Raw genomic sequence first — 8801 nt, forward strand, 5'->3', positions numbered from 1 at the left:
AATCTGTTCCCACGCCAGTCATTCATACTTGGCTTCATAATGAACTGTATCTTACCCTCTTTGAAGTGAGAGTTATGTTTTATTCTTTTTTATGTGCATTGATGTGAAGGTGTCAGATCCTTTGGAACTGGAACTTCAGCCTGTGTTTTATTTTTGTATGACAGCAAAGATCCTACTCTGGGGGACTGGTGTCTCCACTTGGTTTGCCTGAGAGACGAATGCCTGGGACTCTAGCTCAGTGACAGAAGGAGCCTAGCATGCTTGAGGCCTTGGGGTTTTATTCTCTAGTACTATCAAGATTGGACGGATAGATAGATAGATAGATAGATAGATAGATAGATAGATAGATAGATAGATAGACAGACAGATGGAATTGTTGATACCACATGTGTGAGATCTATACATATGTGTAGATGAAGGCAGGTGGGTCAGGAGTTTAAGACTAGCCTCAGCTATTTTGTTTAAGGCCATCCTGGATTCCGTGAGATCCTGTCTCAAAAAAGAAAAGGAAAAAAAAAAACATAAAAAGCTGTATACAAAGAGCTCTACATAGATCCCTGTGTCGCCAGTAGGGTGGATTAATAGGTGACAAGCCTGAGGACCTGAGTTCCATCCCCAGAAGCCATGGTGGCAGGGGAGAACCAGCTCTGAAAGTTAGCATCTCACTTACAACGTGGGAATGCATCTGACTTACAACTCATGAATGCATGCATGCACACACACAAACATGCACATTCACACACACATACATGCAAACTAAATAAAATGGAATAAAAGTCCCCTGGAACTTTCGGCATATACTATAAATTTTATTTAAAGGAAAAAGCCCCACGAAATCTGTCTTGGTCACCACTGTACCCCTTGCAGGCAGTACAGAGCCTGGCTGGCATACAGGAGACTTTTGAAACAAAACATATTTGTAGCATTAACAATTGACTGAATAAATGAAAAATTATTTCTAGGTGGTATATCACTGTGGGCTTTCTGTCTCATGTGTTTTCAGGCACATGTCTCAATTGTCCTAATTTTCTAACTTTTCTTCAGTGAACATGGATTTCTTGGGGAGGAAAATACACAGAAAGCTTAGGGTGTGGCCCTGTGATGGAGAACTTGCCTGGTGTGCTTATGGCCCTGGGTCCCATAGGAAGCAAGGCAGGAAAGGAGGGAGAGACAGGGAAAGGAAAAGATTGGGAGGACAGGAGGAAAAAAAATAATTGGAGAAAATAGGGCCTGGACTAGGTTTGGTGTTACATGCCTGAAACCCCAGCACTTGGGAGTTAGAAGTAGAAGGATCAAGGCCAGCTCTGGCTACCGGAGCCGCTGTCTCAAAAACAAAGAGGTGGGGGTGACGCTGAGGTCCCCTGTAGCAGGAGGATCCCAAACCTGGTTCTTGAATAAGAATTGCAGAGGCATGGGTAGGGTGACTGGATTCCCAGAACCTCCTTGATCTGAGGGCTGAGATATATGAGACCCTATCTGAGAAGCCAAGGACTCCAGCAGCCTGCCCTTGCCTTTCTGTGGGTCACGAAACCTTCACATTCCCTGCTGAGGTTTGTTTGCTGGAGGAAGAAGAGAAGCATTTCCTAGAATAGCTTCGCAAGGACTCTAAATGATTCATGAAGAGCATTTGCCCTCCAGCAGAGGCAAGGCCTGGGTCCGGCCTGGGTCCTGCCTGAGGCTGCCTCTCTCCTGCCCCTGGAAACTTCAGAATCAAACCCCTTTCTCCGTATTCTTTCCAGATGGGGTCTAGCCCACGCCAGTCCGTGGATGCTGAGGAAGCCAGGAGCAGACGAGCAGATTTAGGTGTTTCCTTGACCTGGGCGCAGTTAACTCAGCAGAGCTTTCAATGGGGAGCCTAGCAGAGTTCTGGAACAAAAGAGGCAAGACCTTGGAGGGCTGTTGGAGCTGTACCCTTTCCTTCAGCTTTGGTCACCATAGTGACTTCATTCTGAAGCCGCAGCCCTGCTGTTATTGCTTCATATTCATTCACAATAAGACCACCCCTGAGTTCTCCGCCCATTGGGAAGCAAGGACGGGTTGCACTGGAAGACAGGAGACTGAAGAAATGAGGCCTTTAAGCCCTGCGAGTCCAGGAGGATAAGGTGGTCCTCTTCTGGGCGGAAGGGAAAAGGTTAGAGCTGGGAGGGAATTCTGGGTCCTAGCCCTCCAGTTTAGAGCGAACATGGACTCTCAGCTCTGGTACAGCCAGGTTTAAAGCAGAAGCCCTGAGCCCCGGCTTAGTTCTCATTGCATTTGGTAACCATGGACGCACAGGACCCTTTAGATCGCCTGGCTCTTGGCCTTCTGTGCCAAGCTGGGCTCATACTTACCAGGATTACCACTGGCGTTTGTGGCGATCAGATCATAAGGTCTTCATTAGCGGCCTAAACTAGAACTTATGTAGCCAAAGACCCACACATCTGAAACAAGTTTGCAAGTGAATTAGCTCGTTTAATTCTGAAAATTATAATGTTCTTTTAAAATGAGAAAACTAGCTGTTCATCACGATAGGTCAAGCTGCAGGTCACGGTAGGCCAAGCCCAAAACCTCGACCTCAGGGAGGTTTAGGAGGATTAGGACTCCAAGGTCATCCTCAGCTACTTAGTTGGAGTCAACTTTGGGTACACAAGACCACATCTCAAAGGGATGTGGGTGTGAGGGCTGGAGAGATGGCGCAGTACTTAGGAGCACACTGCTGCTCTTCCAGAGGATCTGAGTTTGATTCCCAGGACCAACTATCAGGCGGTTCACAACTGCCTGGGACTCAGCTCCCGGAGAACTAGATACGTCTAGCCTTCATGAGTGTACACACTCACACACTTGAATAAATCCTAAAATTTTAAACAAAAAGGAAAAATATAAATTGAAACAATGAGTCAATAGTCAAATCATTTTGCCTATGAGAGTTCGGTTCTCCAGAACCCACTTAAATGCCCACTTAAGGGTTCAGGATGCAGAGACAAGGATCTCCAGAGCAAGCTGGCCAGCTAAAGTATGCTCATCAGTGAGCTCTGGGTTCAGTTGAGAGATCATGTCTTGATGAGTAAGGAAGACAGAGATCAACCTTGAGCCTCCATAGGCCCACGCACACACATATCTGCACATGTGCCCACATACAGAGAACACTCAGAGACGCACACACACACTACACACCTGCAAAAAAACAAACAAAACCAAACCCGAGCTTTGGAGTGAAGAACAAATGGGAATCATATATCTTCAACAGCACACACACACAGACACACACACACACACACACACACACACGCTAGGGAATGAAAAGAAGTAACGTAAGGCTTTTTCCACAATATTTTTTTTTCCCTTTCTGACAAGTCTTTTTATATAGCCCAGCCTGGCCTCCAACTTTGACGTCCTCTTGCCTCTGCCTCCCGGGTCGTAGACTTACAGGCCATTAGGCCTAGCCCAACTCCACCCTTTTTGTTGATGTTATTCTGTGTGTTTGTTCATTCAGTGTCTCGTGTAACCCAGGCTGGCCTAGAACTCGTAGGTCTCCTGCCTCAGACTCCCAAACGCACTCTCTATCTCGAAGGGCCGCAGTGCCGGATGGGCCGCAGGGCCGTTCTTCACTGCTGTGGAGGACTGTCACAAAGCTCCTTCACCCGGGGGCGGTGACTTTTGATTCTCTGTGCTAATGTAACCATTCCCTTGCCGAAGGACATGACACAGGGATGTAGCTCTCCTGAGTCCAGGAGAGCGTGCTTCAGAAGGCAGGCAAGTGGGAAGATCACACAAAGATGTGTGTGTCAATCGGCACTGTGAAGTGCATTTAACGTGGTTTCTATTATTGGAGGATTGGAAAGTGGCTTCTTCCTTTAACTATAGGGGAGGGGTGACTGGTTAGCGTCCCATTCACCCCATTGCCAGACCAAACACACCCCCAAGGTCTTCCTTTATGTCAGGACAGCCAGGAATAAACAGAACCACTGGTAAGGAAAGAGAGAGAATTTCAAAATTGTTTTTCCATAGCTTTATTTTATTTTGAATTTGAAAGACTTTGGAGATGGGGACCTGGTCTGCCTTAAGCAGAAGGTAACACTAGTGCCACGAGAATACAAAAGGACACTTGTATCTTTTTTTTTAAACACTCCCCCCCCAGCTAAATGCAAATGAAAATGACAAGAAGTCAGTATACCTACTGGATGGCTGTAGAACAACAACAACAAAAAAGACAAAAAGGCGGGGCGGTGGTGGCGCACGCCTTTAATCCCAGCACTCGGGAGGCAGAGACAGGCGGATCTCTGTGAGTTCGAGGCCAGCCTGGTCTACAAGAGCTAGTTCCAGGACAGGCTCCAAAGCTACAGAGGAACCCTGTCTCGGGGGGGAAAAAAAAAAACAGAGTAGCTACTGCCTACACCATCATGTCATTTTTTGCCCAAGTAGGCGACTTGTAAAACTTCTTCCTGCCATCTCCTCTGTATGTTTCTGATGGGGTGGAGAGTATATACCGTCTTCCCATGGCAACGAAAGAGTCAGTTCATCAGTTACAGATAGACAGATACATTTCCTCATAGAGTCATGGTCCAAATCCCTGGGAATTTTCCCTATAACATTCTGTATATACACGAGTTCATGGCTTTCCCTGTGAGGACCTCGAAAGCAGTGGAGCGAACAATCAGGATAACCCAGCTAGCCTGGGGACACCCACCTCCCAAGAGCTCACTACCAATCTGAAGGTCACCAGAGGAGAGAATGGTTACCATCTAGGAGTCTTGGTCAGGTTTGTTTTCTCTGCCAGTTAAGGAATTAAAAGGCAGGAAAACTCTCAAGTGTGCCAGGTAACAGGAACGGTAGGGGTAGGGAATCTCAAACCCAGTAGACAGCAGCACACAGAATAAAGCTAGTATTGGATCTTGTTTTATTGAGTTGGGTTGTTGTCTTTTGGAGGCCTGCTCTTTCCTGCAGGTAAACTGAGGGGGAGTGGGTCTGGGGAAGAGGGGAGGTGGGGGCTGGGGCCTGGAAGGAGGGGAAGGAGGGGAAACTGTGGTTGGGGTGTAATGTATAAGAGAAGAATCTATTTTCTTTCTTTTGGAGGGGTTCATGACAGGATTTCTTTTTATAAAGATTTATTTATTTATTTACTTATCCATTTATAATGTATAAATTATAATTATTCAATTATAATGTATGTGAGTGCTCTATCTGCATGGACACCTTTATGGAAGAAGAGGGCATCAGATACCAATATAGATGGTTTTGAGCCACCGTGTGGTTGCTGAGAATTGAACTCAGGCCTTCCAGAAGAGCAACCACTGAGCCATCTCTCCAGCCCAAGACAGGGTTTCTTTATGTAGCCTTGGCTGTCCTGGAACTAGCTCTGTAGACCATGCTGGCTTCAAACTCATAGAGATCTACCTGCCTTTGCCTCCCAAGTGATGGGGTTAAAGGTGGGCACTATCACAGCCAGGTAGAATCTATTTTCAATAAAAATAAAAATAGAAACAACAGAGAAAAATTAAAAAGACTTTTTTTTATAAAATTGGGGGTGAGGAAATACACATATACAGCAAACACATGGAGAGAAAGACTGTCCACAAAGTAGAGGGGGGACTCCAGATGTTGAAGCCCAGCCTCTCCTTGAGGACTGGGAGTTTTAAAGTCTTTGAAGGATAGTTTGAAGAAAGACAGGATGGCTGATTGGCCTGCAACCGTCATATAAACACGCCCTGGTCTGCCTTTGTGTTAAGCCAGTTCATCAGCAGGGGACCCTACTTATAGGAGAAAAAGCCCACAAAGCCTGTGTTTTAAACTTCCAGGCTTTTGCCTCAGATCTGTGAGGTGGAGAAAAAGGCAGCAATCTTGGAAGTTGGCTATCTTCATTACCTAAGCAAAGCCCTCTCCATATCTAAGTGCCTATCTCTCAGCACAGCTGAACTAAGTCAGCTAGCTGCCCTGTCAGCAGGATCTGAGTCAGACTGATTCAGACCAAAGGAGGATCACTGCACTGGAGACCTACGCTGTCCTTGGTTCGGCTATCGGCCAACTCTGTGTCTCTTACTTGGGACCCATCTTTTTTTTTTTTGTTTTTTTGTTTTTTTTGTTTTTCTATTTGTGAAATGAGATATATGGATGTTCTGAAATGCCTGAAGCCAGACCTACATTCCAACACACATATCCCTGCCATGGTGGGTGTCACTTACTGATGCTGAGTCAGCCTCAGGGCCCCTTTGAACTCATAGTTTTCATAGTCTACCACGAACAGATCCAAAGTAGCACTTACAAAGCAACATCTTCTAGCCCTGTGTCTGAAAAGTGGTTTGTTTCGAAGGCCTCCCGAACTCTATTCTAGGTTGCTTATGAATCTCTAGGTTTGCGATCACAATAGAATAGCAATAAGAACATGAGCAAGGGAGCGGCTGGAGAAATGGCTCAGCAGTAAAGGGTACTCACTGGCTGTTCTTCCAGAGGTCCTGAGTTCAATTCCCAGCAACCACATGGTGACTCACAACTATCTATGGGATCTGATGCCCTTTACTGTGGTACAGGCAAGCATGCAAACAGAATACTCATATACATAAATAAATAAATCTTAGAAAAAAAGAAAAGATCATGGGCATTAGCCAGACCTGGTGGCACCAACCTGTAATGCCAGCTCTTCGGGAGCCAAAAGCAGAAAAATCATAGTTCAAATCCTGCCCAGGACAGCATGACTACAAAGCCAACCTGGACTACATGAGTAGTCCTTGCCCCATAAAAACAGATTCCTGGTTTTAATCATTGATGTTGTGGAATAATCTTTTTGTACACAGTGAAGATGTGTCACTCTGATTGGTTTAATAAAAAAACTGAACAGCCATTAGCTAGGTAGGACTTCTGGGCAGAGAGGATGCTGGGAAGGAGAAGGACAGGGACACCAGGACACTCAGAGCCAGCAGGATGGGCAGTACCGAGATGAGGTAATAAAGCCATGAGGCAGAAAGTAAATTAATAGAAATGGGTTAGTTTAAGTTGTATGAGCTGGGTAGAAACAACCTAAGCTAAGATAAAGCTTTCATAATTAACAGGAAATCTCCACGTCATTATTTGGGAGCTGGCTGGTGGGACAGAGAAAGACTCATTACACCTCAAAACCCAAGTTACAAAAGAAAACAAGAGTCAAGTGTAGTAATGGGGTCTGTAAACCCAGCATGACGAAGGCAGAGAAAGATAGATTTTACAAACTTGCTGGCCATCCACTCTAGACTATTTGGGAATTTCTAGGCCACTGAGAGACCCTGTCTCAAAATAACTAAATAAATGGAGGGCTCTTGAGGGGTGACAAAGATATCTATGTTTGTCCTCTGGGCTCCACACATGTGCACATACCCATACACACACATACACACACACACACACACACACACACACACACACACAGGAGAGAGAGAGAGAGAGCTGAGGATATGATCCAGTGGTAGAAGATTTGCCTAGCATGTGAAAGCCCTAAATTTAAATTCAATCTCTAGTTATGCAACCTCACCCCACCCCATCCTACAGAGAGAGAGAGAGAGAGAGAGAGAGAGAGCCAGGCATGAAGGCATAAGCCTGTAATCACATGCTGGTAATCCAAAATAGAGATAGGAGGAACAGGTCACAGCCAGCCTTTGTCTACATAGCAAGTTCAAAGCCAGCCTGGGCTACAAGAGATCTTGTCTTAAAAAAAAAAAAAAATAACAGCAACAACAACAACAAAGCAACTGACAAAGCCCTCAAAATAAGAGGAAAAAAAAAATCAAGGGCTGGAGAGATAGCTCACATAGTATGAGAGGGGGCATAAATACTCTATGATATGGTTATGATTTTTGTTGTAGCCATGAGAGAGAGAGAAAGAATATGGTCAGAGGCATCTGGAAGAGTCCAGAGCAGAGAGAGAAAGAGGAACATCTTGGATATGGATGGCCAGGGCTATTTGTGAAAGAAAGGAGCATAGCCAGAGATAGAGAACAGAGAAAACTTAGCGAGACTAGCAAGAGCAGTGGTGGAGGAGAGAGTGAGGGGAGGAAGAGGGGGAGTGAGGGGGAGACCTTGCCATTATAAAGAAAACAAATGGCATTCTGGGAGGAGGGAAGGGCTAGGATGCTGGTGTGGACTTTCAAATGTATAGCAGGTACTTGTGATACTGAGGGAGTCTTGGAGGTCAACATGAGCTGCGATATCCTGAAAGGTGCCACAGATAGCCATATGTCCCTTCTGCCCGAGGTAAGGGAAATGACTCCTCTTGGCAGATGAGAACAGGTTTCACAAGTTCCTGAGGAATGTTGACTTTTATGTAACCACCAGAAATCCCCCTATACTCCATGTTGAGCTCATTTCTGGATATATAGACTGTTTTTGGAGTTTCTTTTGGACCTGACAACCAGTTAAGAGTGAGTACTGCTCTTGCAGAAGACCAGAGGTTGATTTCCAGCACTCATGATGGATGACTAACAACTATTTGTTGTTATTCTTTTTAAAGAAATAATGGGGGAAGGCCGGTCCCATGAGGGTAGTGGCGGATGACCCAAGGCCTCTGCTGGGGAGTCCCTTGAGGCCTTGGCAGGTCACCTTGGTGGGTGGGAGACCACAATGGGTGAGAGACAGACAGATATATCATATCATGCAGAGAGAGAGTTTGGGTATAGAGTTTATTTAGTGGGTTATAGAAGGGAAAGGAAAAGGGGAGAGGGAGAGAGAGAAACACAAAGTGGGAGAGAGAGAGGAGGGGGAGAGGAGAAGAGGCAAAGAGGGACAGAGAGAGAGGGAGAGGGGGAGAAGTAAGAGGGAGAGAGAGAGAGAGAGAGAGAGAGAGAGAGAGAGAGAGAGAG

Source organism: Alexandromys fortis, unplaced genomic scaffold (assembly GCF_014885135.2).
Source record: "Alexandromys fortis isolate MF-2015 unplaced genomic scaffold, M_Fortis_MF-2015_v1.1 scaffold_11, whole genome shotgun sequence".
Lineage (NCBI taxonomy): Eukaryota > Metazoa > Chordata > Mammalia > Rodentia > Cricetidae > Alexandromys > Alexandromys fortis.